This window comes from Idiotropiscis lumnitzeri, chromosome 12 (genome assembly GCF_059441095.1).
Source record: "Idiotropiscis lumnitzeri isolate Australia: NSW breed Sydney's pygmy pipehorse chromosome 12, RoL_Ilum_1.0, whole genome shotgun sequence".
NCBI classification, from domain to species: Eukaryota; Metazoa; Chordata; class Actinopteri; order Syngnathiformes; family Syngnathidae; genus Idiotropiscis; species Idiotropiscis lumnitzeri.
The window spans coordinates 3,266,727-3,286,957 of record NC_142402.1 but is presented as its reverse complement, the minus strand read 5'-3'; the positions used below and the strand labels follow the sequence as shown (position 1 = coordinate 3,286,957).

The following is a 20,231-nucleotide window of genomic DNA, read 5'->3' as shown; positions in this document are numbered from 1 at the left end:
ATCCTCCTGAACAGACTCCATGACATTCTTTATCTATACCCTACCTCTTGTCAAGATATTTCACAAACTAAACCTACACTCCCACTGTTATGCAGATGACACTCAGCTCTACCTCTCCACATAATCAACTGCCATTATTCCGGGTTCCTCCATTTATTGACTGCTTCCCCGAAATTTATTATTGGTTCTCATCCAATTTTCTGCAACTTAACAATGATAAAACTGAAATCCTACAGATAGGTACCAAGTCCTCTCAAGCCAAAAGTGACAGTTTTTCCCATGACACTTGACAATACCTCAGTTTCCACCTCTGGTCAGGTTAAGACTCGGGGTGTCATCCACTCTCTCCTTTTCATCAGAATTAAATGAAAATCCCCGATCTGCATACTTTCTACTTTATAGAATAATCGTCCTGCGTCCCCGTCCATCAGTATCCTTTTAAAGCACGTCCAACCTTGTATTTGATCAGTCCCATTAACAGAACTTGCAATAATTTACTGCAACTAAAAAGAAAAAACCTCCTGATTAAAAGCAATTGCTAAAATTAGGCCAAAAAGCGGATTTGTAAAAACATCAGCAGGTTCTGACAAATAGCCTAGGGTCTCCACATTAGAAAATGGGATGTTATTGATATTCTAAAAACTGGTAGACAGTTTTGTATGCCCGCCCCCAATAATGAGGGTGACCGCAGACATAGTTGTTATGACACAAGGCATATTCGCAGGTGAGAACAGACCAGGGATGGCGCTGCCTGACAACACATTATGATAGCAATTGACGCGTAACCACGCAGCCTAACATATTGCATTGGCCGGGAATTGAACTCGGGCCTCACGCATGGCAAGCGAGAATTCTACCACTGAACAACCAATGCTTAATAGTTCTTGTCCAATAGAATAGAGACGTCCACCATAGAAAACGTTTTATCTGGCCCTGATAATGCATGTTTTTTCCTTCTTAAAATGTAGCGTTCTTGCCATGTATGCAATGCATCAAGTGAACGATACATTTCTTTAACGGTAAGATCACTCTGCAGAAACGATTAAATACTGGAAGATGCACGAACGATCCCCAACAATACATTGCGATAATACGCGCCTGTATTAATACATTGAGAAAACCCTAATTACGTTTGATAATGTTACAGTGAGATACCAAATTTGAGTATTATGAGACTAAGCTGTGGCGATTCTGATAGTTGGAACACCACCACTTGACATTAATTATGACTACAATCAATAAAGTTAACTGATTTAGATACTTTGTGGCAAGCACTTTGGCTTGTTGGACTACGGGTATACAGTAATACCCCGGTTATCGCGGTTAATGGGGACCGAGACCACCCGCGAAAACTGAAAATCCGCGAAGTAGCGGCGCACCTTCAAAAATGCTTAAAAATAAATAAATAAATATATATATATATATATATATATATATATATATATGGGTAGAGAGAGAGAGTGTGAAATTCATGTTATAACAAAAAAAAACAAATTATTATTAAAACTTATTTTTTATTCCCCAGCCATTATTTTCGTATTTATTCAATTACTTCTTTTTGTATTTATTTAATTACTTCGACTTTTACCTGCTGGTACGCCGTCCGGTGTGCCCTGTGAATGTTATGATCCTCCAGCAGAGCTGGAGGGTTGAGCAGGACTCTCCAAACGCAGACACGGGAAAAAAGGTGGTGATACAAAGATATTTATTATAATCACAATATAGTCAGTGTAATCAGCGCGTCTCGCAGCAGCTGACGGCATGGCGCGAGACGATCGCTGGAGGAATGCCCACACAGCTGAAAAAACAAAAACACACGCGGCATGACAGGCACGGATCATGACAGTGAAATGAAAGGTGGCATTCTTCATTTATATATTTATTCATTCATAACTGACAGCCTCACGCTCCGCTCCTGCCCGGGCGGAAGAGGTGCTCCTATTCGGCTTACTGTGACGCGAGCATGCGCTCCTCCTCCGGAGCTTCCATTCGGTTAAACTTAGGGGCCGCTTGGAACCGCCCGTGCCCGGGGACGGTGCTCCTCTTCGGCTTACTGTGACGCGAGCATGCCCTCCTCCTCCGGAGCTTCCATTCGGTTAAACTTAGGGGCCGCTTGACACCGCCCGTGCCCGGGGAAGGTGCTCCACTACGGCTTACTGTGACGCGAGCATGCCCTCCTCCTCCGGAGCTTCCATTCGGTTAAACTTAGGGGCCGATTGACACCGCCCGTGCTCGGGGAAGGTGCTCCTCTACGGCTTAACTGCCACGCACGCCGGCCGGAACTCTGGTACGGTCCGAACCGCGCGAAACGTCGCCACCAATCGTGTCCGGGGGAACTTGCTCTTCTTCGTCCACTCTCTTCTTCGTCCACTCTCCTCTTCGGCGCACGCCGGCCGTCTAACCGCTCCAGCGCCCCCTCGTGCCGCTCGGCGAAACTACAATGCCTCCGAATATTTTTTAGACCCGCGAAGCACTGAAGCCGCGAAAGGTGAACCGCGAAGTAGCGGGGTATTACTGTAATTCTCACTGAGAACCCTCTTTCAAATCCAAAACAAGACCATCATTACACTGGATTACATTGAGTTCACCTGAATCTTCCGTACTGATAGGAATGGTTCTTCGCTGGTACGAGCATGTCATCAATTGGAGGTGGCTCATTTGGCTCTGGGTATGGTTGTGAGTGGTTTCTCGTTCAAATCCAAACAGGTTCTTAGTGTAAATTCAGGGTTGGTTGGGAGAGGTTCCAGGTTCAAATCCGGGGTCTTAGTGTCGATGAAGGCTTGCGGCCAACAGTCAGTTAGCCAGCTAAACGTGGCTCGTTGGTCTAGGGGTATGATTCCCGCTTTGGGTGCGAGAGGTCCCGGGTTCAAATCCTGGACGAGCCCATCTCAGTGTCGGTATGGTCGCCCAGTCTCTTAGTCAGCTTATAATTTTGATGCAAATCTATACAGGGAGATGCTGGAAAAACTAACATGAAACAACAAAACTGAGACTGTACCCTGAATACTCCCAAAAAAATGCTTGAGTTCCTTATAATTTCAATAACCTTGGTCCAATCGCACATTTTTTTCAAAAATCTTGGAAATTACATTAGCTACCTAGCTACAGTCCAAAATCAGCTCCTACAACCTCTTAGAACATTTCTACTCTAGTTTCCACCCCTCCACAGTACAGAAACAACACAGATCAAAATCACCGGCAACCGACTCTGGCCTAATCACCATTCTCACCCTCTTTGATCTGATAGCAGCTTGCGATACAATTTCTAAAACCATCCTCCTGAACAGACTCCATGACATTCTTTATCTATACCCTACCTCTTGTCAAGATATTTCACAAACTAAACCTACACTCCCACTGTTATGCAGATGACACTCAGCTCTACCTCTCCACATAATCAACTGCCATTATTCCGGGTTCCTCCATTTATTGACTGCTTCCCCGAAATGTATTATTGGTTCTCATCCAATTTTCTGCAACTTAACCATGATAAAACTGAAATCCTACAGATAGGTACCAAGTCCACTCAAGCCAAAAGTGACAGTTTTTCCCATGACACTTGACCATACCTCAGTTTCCCCCTCTGGTCAGGTTAAGACTCGGGGTGTCATCCACTCTCTCCTTTTCATCAGAATTAAATGAAAATCCCCGATCTGCATACTTTCTACTTTATAGAATAATCGTCCTGCGTCCCCGTCCATCAGTATCCTTTTAAAGCACGTCCAACCTTGTATTTGATCAGTCCCATTAACAGAACTTGCAATAATTTACTGCAACTAAAAAAAAAAAACCTCCTGATTAAAAGCAATTGCTAAAATTTGGCCAAAAAGCGGATTTGTAAAAACATCAGCAGGTTCTGACAAATAGCCTAGGGTCTCCACATTAGAAAATGGAATGTTATTGATATTCCAAAAACTGGTAGACAGTTTTGTATCCCCGCCCCCAATAATGAGGGTGACCGCAGACATAGTTGTTACGACACAAGGCATATTCGCAGGTGAGAACAGACCAGGGATGGCGCTGCCTGACAACACATTATGATAGCAATTGACACATAACCACGCAGCCTAACATATTGCATTGGCCGGGAATTGAACTCGGGCCTCACGCATGGCAAGCGAGAATTCTACCACTGAACAACCAATGCTTAGTACTTCTTGTCCAATAGAATAGAGACGTCCACCATAGAAAACGTTTTATCTGGCCCTGATAATGCATGTTTTTTCCTTCTTAAAATGTAGCGTTCTTGCCATGTATGCAATGCATCAAGTGAACGATACATTTCTTTAACGGTAAGATCACTCTGCAGAAACGATTAAATACTGGAAGATGCACGAACGATCCCCAACAATACATTGCGATAATACGCGCCTGTATTAATACATTGAGAAAACCCTAATTACGTTTGATAATGTTACAGTGAGATACCAAATTTGAGTATTATGAGACTAAGCTGTGGCGATTCTGATAGTTGGAACACCACCACTTGACTTTAATTATGACTACAATCAATAAAGTTAACTGATTTCGATACTTTGTGGCAAGCACTTTGGCTCGTTGGACTACGGGTATACAGTAATACCCCGGTTATCGCGGTTAATGGGGACCGAGACCACCCGCGAAAACTGAAAATCCGCGAAGTAGCGGCGCACCTTCAAAAATGCTTAAATAAAAAAAATAAAATAAATATATATATATATATATATATATATATATATGGGTAGAGAGAGAGAGAGTGAAATTCATGTTATAACAAAAAAAAAACAAATTATTATTAAAACTTCTTTTTTATTCCCCAGCCATTATTTTCGTATTTATTCAATTACTTCTTTTTGTATTTATTTAATTACTTCGACTTTTACCTGCTGGTACGCCATCCGGTGTGCCCTGTGAATGTTATGATCCTCCAGCAGAGCTGGAGGGTTGAGCAGGACTCTCCAAACGCAGACACGGGAAAAAAGGTGGTGATAGAAAGATATTTATTATAATCACAATATAGTCAGTGTAATCAGCGCGTCTCGCAGCAGCTGACGGCATGGCGGGAGAAGATCGCTGGAGGAACGCCCACACAGCTGAAAAAACAAAATCACACGCGGCATGACAGGCACGGATCATGACAGTGAAATGAAAGGTGGCATTCTTCATTTATATATTTATTCATTCATAACTGACAGCCTCACGCTCCGCTCCTGCCCGGGCGGAAGAGGTGCTCCTATTCGGCTGACTGTGACGCGAGCATGCGCTCCTCCTCCGGAGCTTCCATTCGGTTAAACTTAGGGGCCGCTTGGAACCGCCCGTGCCCGGGGACGGTGCTCCTCTTCGGCTTGCTGTGACGCGAGCATGCCCTCCTCCTCCGGAGCTTCCATTCGGTTAAACTTAGGGGCCGCTTGACACCGCCCGTGCCCGGGGAAGGTGCTCCACTACGGCTTACTGTGACGCGAGCATGCCCTCCTCCTCCGGAGCTTCCATTCGGTTAAACTTAGGGGCCGATTGACACCGCCCGTGCTCGGGGAAGGTGCTCCTCTACGGCTTAACTGCCACGCACGCCGGCCGGAACTCTGGTACGGTCCGAACCGCGCGAAACGTCGCCACCAATCGTGTCCGGGGGAACTTGCTCTTCTTCGTCCACTCTCTTCTTCGTCCACTCTCTTCTTCGTCCACTCTCCTCTTCGGCGCACGCCGGCCGTCTAACCGCTCCAGCGCCCCCTCGTGCCGCTCGGCGAAACTACAATGCCTCCGAATATTTTTTAGACCCGCGAAGCACTGAAGCCGCGAAAGGTGAACCGCGAAGTAGCGGGGTATTACTGTAATTCTCACTGAGGACCCTCTTTCAAATCCAAAACAAGACCATCATTACACTGGATTACTTTGAGTTCACCTGAATCTTCCGTACTGATAGGAATGGTTCTTCGCTGGTACGAGCATGTCATCAATTGGAGGTGGCTCATTGGGCTCTGGGTATGGTTGTGAGTGGTTTCTCGTTCAAATCCAAACAGGTTCTAAGTGTAAATTCAGGGTTGGTTGGGAGAGGTTCCAGGTTCAAATCCGGGGTCTTAGTGTCGATGAAGGCTTGCGGCCAACAGTCAGTTACCCAGCTAAACGTGGCTCGTTGGTCTAGGGGTATGATTCTCGCTTAGGGTGCGAGAGGTCCCGGGTTCAAATCCCGGACGAGCCCATCTCAGTGTCGGTATCGTCGCTTAGTCAACTCATAATTTTGATGCAAATCTATACAGGGAGATGGTGGAAAAACTAACATGAAACAACAAAACTGAGACTGTACCCCGAGTACTCCCAAAAAAATGCTTGAGTTCCTTATAATTTCAATAACCTAGGTCCAATCGCGCATTTTTTTCAAAAATCTTGGAAATGACATTAGCTACCTAGCTACAGTCCAAAATCAGCTCCTACAACCTCTTAGAACATTTCTACTCTAGTTTCCACCCCTCCACAGTACAGAAACAACACTGATCAAAATCACCGGCAACCGACTCTGGCCTCATCACCATTCTCACCCTCTTTGATCTGATAGCAGCTTGCGATACAATTTCTAAAACCATCCTCCTGAACAGACTCCATGACATTCTTTATCTATACCCTACCTCTTGTCAAGATATTTCACAAACTAAACCTACACTCCCACTGTTATGCAGATGACACTCAGCTCTACCTCTCCACATAATCAACTGCCATTATTCCGGGTTCCTCCATTTATTGACTGCTTCCCCGAAATTTATTATTGGTTCTCATCCAATTTTCTGCAACTTAACAATGATAAAACTGAAATCCTACAGATAGGTACCAAGTCCTCTCAAGCCAAAAGTGACAGTTTTTCCCATGACACTTGACAATACCTCAGTTTCCACCTCTGGTCAGGTTAAGACTCGGGGTGTCATCCACTCTCTCCTTTTCATCAGAATTAAATGAAAATCCCCGATCTGCATACTTTCTACTTTATAGAATAATCGTCCTGCGTCCCCGTCCATCAGTATCCTTTTAAAGCACGTCCAACCTTGTATTTGATCAGTCCCATTAACAGAACTTGCAATAATTTACTGCAACTAAAAAGAAAAAACCTCCTGATTAAAAGCAATTGCTAAAATTAGGCCAAAAAGCGGATTTGTAAAAACATCAGCAGGTTCTGACAAATAGCCTAGGGTCTCCACATTAGAAAATGGGATGTTATTGATATTCTAAAAACTGGTAGACAGTTTTGTATGCCCGCCCCCAATAATGAGGGTGACCGCAGACATAGTTGTTATGACACAAGGCATATTCGCAGGTGAGAACAGACCAGGGATGGCGCTGCCTGACAACACATTATGATAGCAATTGACGCGTAACCACGCAGCCTAACATATTGCATTGGCCGGGAATTGAACTCGGGCCTCACGCATGGCAAGCGAGAATTCTACCACTGAACAACCAATGCTTAATAGTTCTTGTCCAATAGAATAGAGACGTCCACCATAGAAAACGTTTTATCTGGCCCTGATAATGCATGTTTTTTCCTTCTTAAAATGTAGCGTTCTTGCCATGTATGCAATGCATCAAGTGAACGATACATTTCTTTAACGGTAAGATCACTCTGCAGAAACGATTAAATACTGGAAGATGCACGAACGATCCCCAACAATACATTGCGATAATACGCGCCTGTATTAATACATTGAGAAAACCCTAATTACGTTTGATAATGTTACAGTGAGATACCAAATTTGAGTATTATGAGACTAAGCTGTGGCGATTCTGATAGTTGGAACACCACCACTTGACATTAATTATGACTACAATCAATAAAGTTAACTGATTTAGATACTTTGTGGCAAGCACTTTGGCTTGTTGGACTACGGGTATACAGTAATACCCCGGTTATCGCGGTTAATGGGGACCGAGACCACCCGCGAAAACTGAAAATCCGCGAAGTAGCGGCGCACCTTCAAAAATGCTTAAAAATAAATAAATAAATATATATATATATATATATATATATATATATATATGGGTAGAGAGAGAGAGTGTGAAATTCATGTTATAACAAAAAAAAACAAATTATTATTAAAACTTATTTTTTATTCCCCAGCCATTATTTTCGTATTTATTCAATTACTTCTTTTTGTATTTATTTAATTACTTCGACTTTTACCTGCTGGTACGCCGTCCGGTGTGCCCTGTGAATGTTATGATCCTCCAGCAGAGCTGGAGGGTTGAGCAGGACTCTCCAAACGCAGACACGGGAAAAAAGGTGGTGATACAAAGATATTTATTATAATCACAATATAGTCAGTGTAATCAGCGCGTCTCGCAGCAGCTGACGGCATGGCGCGAGACGATCGCTGGAGGAATGCCCACACAGCTGAAAAAACAAAAACACACGCGGCATGACAGGCACGGATCATGACAGTGAAATGAAAGGTGGCATTCTTCATTTATATATTTATTCATTCATAACTGACAGCCTCACGCTCCGCTCCTGCCCGGGCGGAAGAGGTGCTCCTATTCGGCTTACTGTGACGCGAGCATGCGCTCCTCCTCCGGAGCTTCCATTCGGTTAAACTTAGGGGCCGCTTGGAACCGCCCGTGCCCGGGGACGGTGCTCCTCTTCGGCTTACTGTGACGCGAGCATGCCCTCCTCCTCCGGAGCTTCCATTCGGTTAAACTTAGGGGCCGCTTGACACCGCCCGTGCCCGGGGAAGGTGCTCCACTACGGCTTACTGTGACGCGAGCATGCCCTCCTCCTCCGGAGCTTCCATTCGGTTAAACTTAGGGGCCGATTGACACCGCCCGTGCTCGGGGAAGGTGCTCCTCTACGGCTTAACTGCCACGCACGCCGGCCGGAACTCTGGTACGGTCCGAACCGCGCGAAACGTCGCCACCAATCGTGTCCGGGGGAACTTGCTCTTCTTCGTCCACTCTCTTCTTCGTCCACTCTCCTCTTCGGCGCACGCCGGCCGTCTAACCGCTCCAGCGCCCCCTCGTGCCGCTCGGCGAAACTACAATGCCTCCGAATATTTTTTAGACCCGCGAAGCACTGAAGCCGCGAAAGGTGAACCGCGAAGTAGCGGGGTATTACTGTAATTCTCACTGAGGACCCTCTTTCAAATCCAAAACAAGACCATCATTACACTGGATTACATTGAGTTCACCTGAATCTTCCGTACTGATAGGAATGGTTCTTCGCTGGTACGAGCATGTCATCAATTGGAGGTGGCTCATTTGGCTCTGGGTATGGTTGTGAGTGGTTTCTCGTTCAAATCCAAACAGGTTCTTAGTGTAAATTCAGGGTTGGTTGGGAGAGGTTCCAGGTTCAAATCCGGGGTCTTAGTGTCGATGAAGGCTTGCGGCCAACAGTCAGTTAGCCAGCTAAACGTGGCTCGTTGGTCTAGGGGTATGATTCTCGCTTTGGGTGCGAGAGGTCCCGGGTTCAAATCCTGGACGAGCCCATCTCAGTGTCGGTATGGTCGCCCAGTCTCTTAGTCAGCTTATAATATTGATGCAAATCTATACAGGGAGATGCTGGAAAAACTAACATGAAACAACAAAACTGAGACTGTACCCTGAATACTCCCAAAAAAATGCTTGAGTTCCTTATAATTTCAATAACCTTGGTCCAATCGCACATTTTTTTCAAAAATCTTGGAAATTACATTAGCTACCTAGCTACAGTCCAAAATCAGCTCCTACAACCTCTTAGAACATTTCTACTCTAGTTTCCACCCCTCCACAGTACAGAAACAACACAGATCAAAATCACCGGCAACCGACTCTGGCCTAATCACCATTCTCACCCTCTTTGATCTGATAGCAGCTTGCGATACAATTTCTAAAACCATCCTCCTGAACAGACTCCATGACATTCTTTATCTATACCCTACCTCTTGTCAAGATATTTCACAAACTAAACCTACACTCCCACTGTTATGCAGATGACACTCAGCTCTACCTCTCCACATAATCAACTGCCATTATTCCGGGTTCCTCCATTTATTGACTGCTTCCCCGAAATGTATTATTGGTTCTCATCCAATTTTCTGCAACTTAACCATGATAAAACTGAAATCCTACAGATAGGTACCAAGTCCACTCAAGCCAAAAGTGACAGTTTTTCCCATGACACTTGACCATACCTCAGTTTCCCCCTCTGGTCAGGTTAAGACTCGGGGTGTCATCCACTCTCTCCTTTTCATCAGAATTAAATGAAAATCCCCGATCTGCATACTTTCTACTTTATAGAATAATCGTCCTGCGTCCCCGTCCATCAGTATCCTTTTAAAGCACGTCCAACCTTGTATTTGATCAGTCCCATTAACAGAACTTGCAATAATTTACTGCAACTAAAAAAAAAAAACCTCCTGATTAAAAGCAATTGCTAAAATTTGGCCAAAAAGCGGATTTGTAAAAACATCAGCAGGTTCTGACAAATAGCCTAGGGTCTCCACATTAGAAAATGGAATGTTATTGATATTCCAAAAACTGGTAGACAGTTTTGTATCCCCGCCCCCAATAATGAGGGTGACCGCAGACATAGTTGTTACGACACAAGGCATATTCGCAGGTGAGAACAGACCAGGGATGGCGCTGCCTGACAACACATTATGATAGCAATTGACGCGTAACCACGCAGCCTAACATATTGCATTGGCCGGGAATTGAACTCGGGCCTCACGGATGGCAAGCGAGAATTCTACCACTGAACAACCAATGATTAGTACTTCTTGTCCAATAGAATAGAGACGTCCACCATAGAAAACGTTTTATCTGGCCCTGATAATGCATGTTTTTTCCTTCTTAAAATGTAGCGTTCTTGCCATGTATGCAATGCATCAAGTGAACGATACATTTCTTTAACGGTAAGATCACTCTGCAGAAACGATTAAATACTGGAAGATGCACGAACGATCCCCAACAATACATTGCGATAATACACGCCTGTATTAATACATTGAGAAAACCCTTATTACGTTTGATAATGTTACAGTGAGATACCAAATTTGAGTATTATGAGACTAAGCTGTGGCGATTCTGATAGTTGGAACACCACCACTTGACTTTAATTATGACTACAATCTATAAAGTTAACTGATTTCGATACTTTGTGGCAAGCACTTTGGCTCGTTGGACTACGGGTATACAGTAATACCCCGGTTATCGCGGTTAATGGGGACCGAGACCACCCGCGAAAACTGAAAATCCGCGAAGTAGCGGCGCACCTTCAAAAATGCTTAAATAAAAAAAATAAAATAAATATATATATATATATATATATATATATATATATATATGGGTAGAGAGAGAGAGAGTGAAATTCATGTTATAACAAAAAAAAAAATTATTATTAAAACTTATTTTTTATTCCCCAGCCATTATTTTCGTATTTATTCAATTACTTCTTTTTGTATTTATTTAATTACTTCGACTTTTACCTGCTGGTACGCCGTCCGGTGTGCCCTGTGAATGTTATGATCCTCCAGCAGAGCTGGAGGAATGAGCAGGACTCTCCAAACGCAGACACGGGAAAAAAGGTGGTTATACAAAGATATTTATTATAATCACAATATAGTCAGTGTAATCAGCGCGTCTCGCAGCAGCTGACGGCATGGCGCGAGACGACCGCTGGAGGAACGCCCACACAGCTGAAAAAACAAAAACACACGCGGCATGACAGGCACGGATCATGACAGTGAAATGAAAGGTGGCATTATTCATTTATTTATTTATTCATTCATAACTGACAGCCTCACGCTCCGCTCCTGCCCGGGCGGAAGAGGTGCTCCTATTCGGCTTAACTGTGACACACGCCCGCCCTCCGCCTCCGGAGCTTCCATTCGGTTAAACTTAGTGGCCGCTTGGAACCGCCCGTGCCCGGGGACGGTACTCCTCTTCGGCTTACTGTGACGCGAGCATGCCCTCCTCCTCCGGAGCTTCCGTTCGGTTAAACTTAGGGGCCGCTTGGAACCGCCCGTGCCCGGGAAAGGTGCTCCTCTACGGCTTACTGTGACGCGAGCATGCCCTCCTCCTCCGGAGCTTCCATTCGGTTAAACTTAGGGGCCGATTGACACCGCCCGTGCTCGGGGAAGGTGCTCCTCTACGGCTTAACTGCCAAGCACGCCGGCCGGAACTCTGGTACGGTCCGAACCGCGCGAAACGTCGCCAACAATCGTGTCCGGGGGAACTTGCTCTTCTTCGTCCACTCTCTTCTTCGTCCACTCTCCTCTTCGGCGCACGCCGGCCGTCTAACCGCTCCAGCGCCCCCTCGTGCCGCTCGGCGAAACTACAATGCCTCCGAATATTTTTTAGACCCGCGAAGCACTGAAGCCGCGAAAGGTGAACCGCGAAGTAGTGGGGTATTACTGTAATTCTCACTGAGGACCCTCTTTCAAATCCAAAACAAGACCATCATTACACTGGATTACTTTGAGTTCACCTGAATCTTCCGTACTGATAGGAATGGTTCTTCGCTGGTACGAGCATGTCATCAATTGGAGGTGGCTCATTGGGCTCTGGGTATGGTTGTGAGTGGTTTCTCGTTCAAATCCAAACAGGTTCTTAGTGTAAATTCAGGGTTGGTTGGGAGAGGTTCCAGGTTCAAATCCGGGGTCTTAGTGTCGATGAAGGCTTGCGGCCAACAGGCAGTTAACCAGTTAAACGTGGCTCGTTGGTCTAGGGGTATGATTCTCGCTTTGGGTGCGAGAGGTCCCGGGTTCAAATCCCGGACGAGCCCATCTCAGTGTCGGTATGGTCGCCCAGTCTCTTAGTCAACTTATAATTTTGATGCAAATCTATACAGGGAGATGCTTGAAAAACTAACATGAAACAACAAAACTGAGACTGTACCCTGAATACTCCCAAAAAAATGCTTGAGTTCCTAATAATTTCAATAACCTTGGTCCAATCGCACATTTTTTTCAAAAATCTTGGAAATGACATTAGCTACCTAGCTACAGTCCAAAATCAGCTCCTACAACCTCTTAGAACATTTCTACTCTAGTTTCCACCCCTCCACAGTACAGAAACAACACTGATCAAAATCACCGGCAACCGACTCTGGCCTAATCACCATTCTCACCCTCTTTGATCTGATAGCAGCTTGCGATACAATTTCTAAAACCATCCTCCTGAACAGACTCCATGACATTCTTTATCTATACCCTACCTCTTGTCAAGATATTTCACAAACTAAACCTACACTCCCACTGTTATGCAGATGACACTCAGCTCTACCTCTCCACATAATCAACTGCCATTATTCCGGGTTCCTCCATTTATTGACTGCTTCCCCGAAATGTATTATTGGTTCTCATCCAATTTTCTGCAACTTCACCATGATAAAACTGAAATCCTACAGATAGGTACCAAGTCCACTCAAGCCAAAAGTGACAGTTTTTCCCATGACACTTGACAATACCTCAGTTTCCCCCTCTGGTCAGGTTAAGACTCGGGGTGTCATCCACTCTCTCCTTTTCATTAGAATTAAATGAAAATCCCCGATCTGCATACTTTCTACTTTATAGAATAATCGTCCTGCGTCCCCGTCCATCAGTATCCTTTTAAAGCACGTCCAACCTTGTATTTGATCAGTCCCATTAACAGAACTTGCAATAATTTACTGCAACTAAAAAAAAAAAACCTCCTGATTAAAAGCAATTGCTAAAATTTGGCCAAAAAGCGGATTTGTAAAAACATCAGCAGGTTCTGACAAATAGCCTAGGGTCTCCACATTAGAAAATGGAATGTTATTGATATTCCAAAAACTGGTAGACAGTTTTGTATCCCCGCCCCCAATAATGAGGGTGACCGCAGACATAGTTGTTACGACACAAGGCATATTCGCAGGTGAGAACAGACCAGGGATGGCGCTGCCTGACAACACATTATGATAGCAATTGACGCGTAACCACGCAGCCTAACATATTGCATTGGCCGGGAATTGAACTCGGGCCTCACGGATGGCAAGCGAGAATTCTACCACTGAACAACCAATGATTAGTACTTCTTGTCCAATAGAATAGAGACGTCCACCATAGAAAACGTTTTATCTGGCCCTGATAATGCATGTTTTTTCCTTCTTAAAATGTAGCGTTCTTGCCATGTATGCAATGCATCAAGTGAACGATACATTTCTTTAACGGTAAGATCACTCTGCAGAAACGATTAAATACTGGAAGATGCACGAACGATCCCCAACAATACATTGCGATAATACACGCCTGTATTAATACATTGAGAAAACCCTTATTACGTTTGATAATGTTACAGTGAGATACCAAATTTGAGTATTATGAGACTAAGCTGTGGCGATTCTGATAGTTGGAACACCACCACTTGACTTTAATTATGACTACAATCTATAAAGTTAACTGATTTCGATACTTTGTGGCAAGCACTTTGGCTCGTTGGACTACGGGTATACAGTAATACCCCGGTTATCGCGGTTAATGGGGACCGAGACCACCCGCGAAAACTGAAAATCCGCGAAGTAGCAGCGCACCTTCAAAAATGCTTAAAAATAAATAAATAAATATATATATATATATATATATATATGGGTAGAGAGAGAGAGTGTGAAATTCATGTTATAACAAAAAAAACCAAATTATTATTAAAACTTATTTTTTATTCCCCAGCCATTATTTTCGTATTTATTCAATTACTTCTTTTTGTATTTATTTAATTACTTCGACTTTTACCTGCTGGTACGCCGTCCGGTGTGGCCTGTGAATGTTATGATCCTCCAGCAGAGCTGGAGGGTTGAGCAGGACTCTCCAAACGCAGACACGGGAAAAAAGGTGGTGATAGAAAGATATTTATTATAATCACAATATAGTCAGTGTAATCAGCGCGTCTCGCAGCAGCTGACGGCATGGCGCGAGAAGATCGCTGGAGGAACGCCCACACAGCTGAAAAAACAAAAACACACGCGGCATGACAGGCACGGATCATGACAGTGAAATGAAAGGTGGCATTCTTCATTTATATATTTATTCATTCATAACTGACAGCCTCACGCTCCGCTCCTGCCCGGGCGGAAGAGGTGCTCCTATTCGGCTTACTGTGACGCGAGCATGCGCTCCTCCTCCGGAGCTTCCATTCGGTTAAACTTAGGGGCCGCTTGGAACCGCCCGTGCCCGGGGACGGTGCTCCTCTTCGGCTTACTGTGACGCGAGCATGCCCTCCTCCTCCGGAGCTTCCATTCGGTTAAACTTAGGGGCCGCTTGACACCGCCCGTGCCCGGGGAAGGTGCTCCACTACGGCTTACTGTGACGCGAGCATGCCCTCCTCCTCCGGAGCTTCCATTCGGTTAAACTTAGGGGCCGATTGACACCGCCCGTGCTCGGGGAAGGTGCTCCTCTACGGCTTAACTGCCACGCACGCCGGCCGGAACTCTGGTACGGTCCGAACCGCGCGAAACGTCGCCACCAATCGTGTCCGGGGGAACTTGCTCTTCTTCGTCCACTCTCTTCTTCGTCCACTCTCCTCTTCGGCGCACGCCGGCCGTCTAACCGCTCCAGCGCCCCCTCGTGCCGCTCGGCGAAACTACAATGCCTCCGAATATTTTTTAGACCCGCGAAGCACTGAAGCCGCGAAAGGTGAACCGCGAAGTAGCGGGGTATTACTGTAATTCTCACTGAGGACCCTCTTTCAAATCCAAAACAAGACCATCATTACACTGGATTACATTGAGTTCACCTGAATCTTCCGTACTGATAGGAATGGTTCTTCGCTGGTACGAGCATGTCATCAATTGGAGGTGGCTCATTTGGCTCTGGGTATGGTTGTGAGTGGTTTCTCGTTCAAATCCAAACAGGTTCTTAGTGTAAATTCAGGGTTGGTTGGGAGAGGTTCCAGGTTCAAATCCGGGGTCTTAGTGTCGATGAAGGCTTGCGGCCAACAGTCAGTTAGCCAGCTAAACGTGGCTCGTTGGTCTAGGGGTATGATTCTCGCTTTGGGTGCGAGAGGTCCCGGGTTCAAATCCTGGACGAGCCCATCTCAGTGTCGGTATGGTCGCCCAGTCTCTTAGTCAGCTTATAATTTTGATGCAAATCTATACAGGGAGATGCTGGAAAAACTAACATGAAACAACAAAACTGAGACTGTACCCTGAATACTCCCAAAAAAATGCTTGAGTTCCTTATAATTTCAATAACCTTGGTCCAATCGCACATTTTTTTCAAAAATCTTGGAAATTACATTAGCTACCTAGCTACAGTCCAAAATCAGCTCCTACAACCTCTTAGAACATTTCTACTCTAGTTTCCACCCCTCCACAGTACAGAAACAACACAGATCAAAATCACCGGCAACCGACTCTGGCCTAATCACCATTCTCACCCTCTTTGATCTGATAGCAGCTTGCGATACAATTTCTAAAACCATCCTCCTGAACAGACTCCATGACATTCTTTATCTATACCCTACCTCTTGTCAAGATATTTCACAAACTAAACCTACACTCCCACTGTTATGCAGATGACACTCAGCTCTACCTCTCCACATAATCAACTGCCATTATTCCGGGTTCCTCCATTTATTGACTGCTTCCCCGAAATGTATTATTGGTTCTCATCCAATTTTCTGCAACTTAACCATGATAAAACTGAAATCCTACAGATAGGTACCAAGTCCACTCAAGCCAAAAGTGACAGTTTTTCCCATGACACTTGACAATACCTCAGTTTCCCCCTCTGGTCAGGTTAAGACTCGGGGTGTCATCCACTCTCTCCTTTTCGTCAGAATTAAATGAAAATCCCCGATCTGCATACTTTCTACTTTATAGAATAATCGTCCTGCGTCCCCGTCCATCAGTATCCTTTTAAAGCACGTCCAACCTTGTATTTGATCAGTCCCATTAACAGAACTTGCAATAATTTACTGCAACTAAAAAAAAAAAACCTCCTGATTAAAAGCAATTGCTAAAATTTGGCCAAAAAGCGGATTTGTAAAAACATCAGCAGGTTCTGACAAATAGCCTAGGGTCTCCACATTAGAAAATGGAATGTTATTGATATTCCAAAAACTGGTAGACAGTTTTGTATCCCCGCCCCCAATAATGAGGGTGACCGCAGACATAGTTGTTACGACACAAGGCATATTCGCAGGTGAGAACAGACCAGGGATGGCGCTGCCTGACAACACATTATGATAGCAATTGACGCGTAACCACGCAGCCTAACATATTGCATTGGCCGGGAATTGAACTCGGGCCTCACGGATGGCAAGCGAGAATTCTACCACTGAACAACCAATGATTAGTACTTCTTGTCCAATAGAATAGAGACGTCCACCATAGAAAACGTTTTATCTGGCCCTGATAATGCATGTTTTTTCCTTCTTAAAATGTAGCGTTCTTGCCATGTATGCAATGCATCAAGTGAACGATACATTTCTTTAACGGTAAGATCACTCTGCAGAAACGATTAAATACTGGAAGATGCACGAACGATCCCCAACAATACATTGCGATAATACACGCCTGTATTAATACATTGAGAAAACCCTTATTACGTTTGATAATGTTACAGTGAGATACCAAATTTGAGTATTATGAGACTAAGCTGTGGCGATTCTGATAGTTGGAACACCACCACTTGACTTTAATTATGACTACAATCTATAAAGTTAACTGATTTCGATACTTTGTGGCAAGCACTTTGGCTCGTTGGACTACGGGTATACAGTAATACCCCGGTTATCGCGGTTAATGGGGACCGAGACCACCCGCGAAAACTGAAAATCCGCGAAGTAGCAGCGCACCTTCAAAAATGCTTAAAAATAAATAAATAAATATATATATATATATATATATATGGGTAGAGAGAGAGAGTGTGAAATTCATGTTATAACAAAAAAAACCAAATTATTATTAAAACTTATTTTTTATTCCCCAGCCATTATTTTCGTATTTATTCAATTACTTCTTTTTGTATTTATTTAATTACTTCGACTTTTACCTGCTGGTACGCCGTCCGGTGTGGCCTGTGAATGTTATGATCCTCCAGCAGAGCTGGAGGGTTGAGCAGGACTCTCCAAACGCAGACACGGGAAAAAAGGTGGTGATAGAAAGATATTTATTATAATCACAATATAGTCAGTGTAATCAGCGCGTCTCGCAGCAGCTGACGGCATGGCGCGAGAAGATCGCTGGAGGAACGCCCACACAGCTGAAAAAACAAAAACACACGCGGCATGACAGGCACGGATCATGACAGTGAAATGAAAGGTGGCATTCTTCATTTATTTATTTATTCATTCATAACTGACAGCCTCACGCTCCGCTCCTGCCCGGGCGGAAGAGGTGCTCCTATTCGGCTTAACTGTGACACACGCCCGCCCTCCTCCTCCGGAGCTTCCATTCGGTTAAACTTAGGGGCCGCTTGGAACCGCCCGTGCCCGGGGACGGTGCTCCTCTTCGGCTTACTGTGACGCGAGCATGCCCTCCTCCTCCGGAGCTTCCATTCGGTTAAACTTAGGGGCCGCTTGACACCGCCCGTGCCCGGGGAAGGTGCTCCACTACGGCTTACTGTGACACGAGCATGCCCTCCTCCTCCGGAGCTTCCATTCGGTTAAACTTAGGGGCCGCTTGGAACCGCCCGTGCCCGGGGAAGGTGCTCCACTACGGCTTAACTGCCACGCACGCCGGCCGGAACTCTGGTACGGTCCGAACCGCGCGAAACGTCGCCACCAATCGTGTCCGGGGGAACTTGCTCTTCTTCGTCCACTCTCTTCTTCGTCCACTCTCTTCTTCGTCCACTCTCCTCTTCGGCGCACGCCGGCCGTCTAACCGCTCCAGCGCCCCCTCGTGCCGCTCGGCGAAACTACAATGCCTCCGAATATTTTTTAGACCCGCGAAGCACTGAAGCCGCGAAAGGTGAACCGCGAAGTCGCGGGGTATTACTGTAATTCTCACTGAGGACCCTCTTTCAAATCCAAAACAAGACCATCATTACACTGGATTACTTTGAGTTCACCTGAATCTTCCGTACTGATAGGAATGGTTCTTCGCTGGTACGAGCATGTCATCAATTGGAGGTGGCTCATTGGGCTCTGGGTATGGTTGTGAGTGGTTTCTCGTTCAAATCCAAACAGGTTCTTAGTGTAAATTCAGGGTTGGTTGGGAGAGGTTCCAGGTTCAAATCCGGGGTCTTAGTGTCGATGAAGGCTTGCGGCCAACAGTCAGTTACCCAGCTAAACGTGGCTCGTTGGTCTAGGGGTATGATTCTCGCTTAGGGTGCGAGAGGTCCCGGGTTCAAATCCCGGACGAGCCCATCTCAGTGTCGGTATGGTCGCTTAGTCAACTCATAATTTTGATGCAAATCTATACAGGGAGATGGTGGAAAAACTAACATGAAACAACAAAACTGAGACTGTACCCCGAGTACTCCCAAAAAAATGCTTGAGTTCCTTATAATTTCAATAACCTAGGTCCAATCGCACATTTTTTTAAAAAATCTTGGAAATGACATTAGCTACCTAGCTACAGTCCAAAATCAGCTCCTACAACCTCTTAGAACATTTCTACTCTAGTTTCCACCCCTCCACAGTACAGAAACAACACTGATCAAAATCACCGGCAACCGACTCTGGCCTAATCACCATTCTCACCCTCTTTGATCTGATAGCAGCTTGCGATACAATTTCTAAAACCATCCTCCTGAACAGACTCCAAGACATTCTTTATCTATACCCTACCTCTTGTCAAGATATTTCACAAACTAAACCTACACTCCCACTGTTATGCAGATGACACTCAGCTCTACCTCTCCACATAATCAACTGCCATTATTCCGGGTTCCTCCATTTATTGACTGCTTCCCCGAAATGTATTATTGGTTCTCATCCAATTTTCTGCAACTTAACCATGATAAAACTGAAATCCTACAGATAGGTACCAAGTCCACTCAAGCCAAAAGTGACAGTTTTTCCCATGACACTTGACAATACCTCAGTTTCCCCCTCTGGTCAGGTTAAGACTCGGGGTGTCATCCACTCTCTCCTTTTCATCAGAATTAAATGAAAATCCCCGATCTGCATACTTTCTACTTTATAGAATAATCGTCCTGCGTCCCCGTCCATCAGTATCCTTTTAAAGCACGTCCAACCTTGTATTTGATCAGTCCCATTAACAGAACTTGCAATAATTTACTGCAACTAAAAAAAAAAAACCTCCTGATTAAAAGCAATTGCTAAAATTAGGCCAAAAAGCGGATTTGTAAAAACATCAGCAGGTTCTGACAAAT

General features: G+C 44.9%; 9 non-coding genes across 9 annotated transcripts; 6 read left to right on the top strand and 3 right to left on the bottom strand.

Moving 5' to 3' along the window:
* Nucleotides 1–803: 803 nt before the first annotated feature.
* On the bottom strand, nucleotides 804–874 carry trnag-gcc (transfer RNA glycine (anticodon GCC)). The gene has a single exon. It is a non-coding gene; the product is annotated as a tRNA-Gly (tRNA).
* A 1,939-nt stretch (nucleotides 875–2,813) lies between these two features.
* trnap-ugg (transfer RNA proline (anticodon UGG)) lies at nucleotides 2,814–2,885 on the top strand. Its single transcript has one exon. It is a non-coding gene; the product is annotated as a tRNA-Pro (tRNA).
* Nucleotides 2,886–4,076: 1,191 nt separating this feature from the next.
* Nucleotides 4,077–4,147, bottom strand: trnag-gcc (transfer RNA glycine (anticodon GCC)). The gene has a single exon. It is a non-coding gene; the product is annotated as a tRNA-Gly (tRNA).
* Nucleotides 4,148–6,103: 1,956 nt separating this feature from the next.
* Nucleotides 6,104–6,175, top strand: trnap-agg (transfer RNA proline (anticodon AGG)). Its single transcript has one exon. It is a non-coding gene; the product is annotated as a tRNA-Pro (tRNA).
* A 1,183-nt stretch (nucleotides 6,176–7,358) lies between these two features.
* trnag-gcc (transfer RNA glycine (anticodon GCC)) lies at nucleotides 7,359–7,429 on the bottom strand. Its single transcript has one exon. It is a non-coding gene; the product is annotated as a tRNA-Gly (tRNA).
* Nucleotides 7,430–9,368: 1,939 nt separating this feature from the next.
* Nucleotides 9,369–9,440, top strand: trnap-ugg (transfer RNA proline (anticodon UGG)). The gene has a single exon. It is a non-coding gene; the product is annotated as a tRNA-Pro (tRNA).
* Nucleotides 9,441–12,646: 3,206 nt separating this feature from the next.
* On the top strand, nucleotides 12,647–12,718 carry trnap-ugg (transfer RNA proline (anticodon UGG)). The gene has a single exon. It is a non-coding gene; the product is annotated as a tRNA-Pro (tRNA).
* A 3,191-nt stretch (nucleotides 12,719–15,909) lies between these two features.
* trnap-ugg (transfer RNA proline (anticodon UGG)) lies at nucleotides 15,910–15,981 on the top strand. Its single transcript has one exon. It is a non-coding gene; the product is annotated as a tRNA-Pro (tRNA).
* Nucleotides 15,982–19,187: 3,206 nt separating this feature from the next.
* Nucleotides 19,188–19,259, top strand: trnap-agg (transfer RNA proline (anticodon AGG)). The gene has a single exon. It is a non-coding gene; the product is annotated as a tRNA-Pro (tRNA).
* The last annotated feature ends 972 nt before the right edge of the window (nucleotides 19,260–20,231 follow it).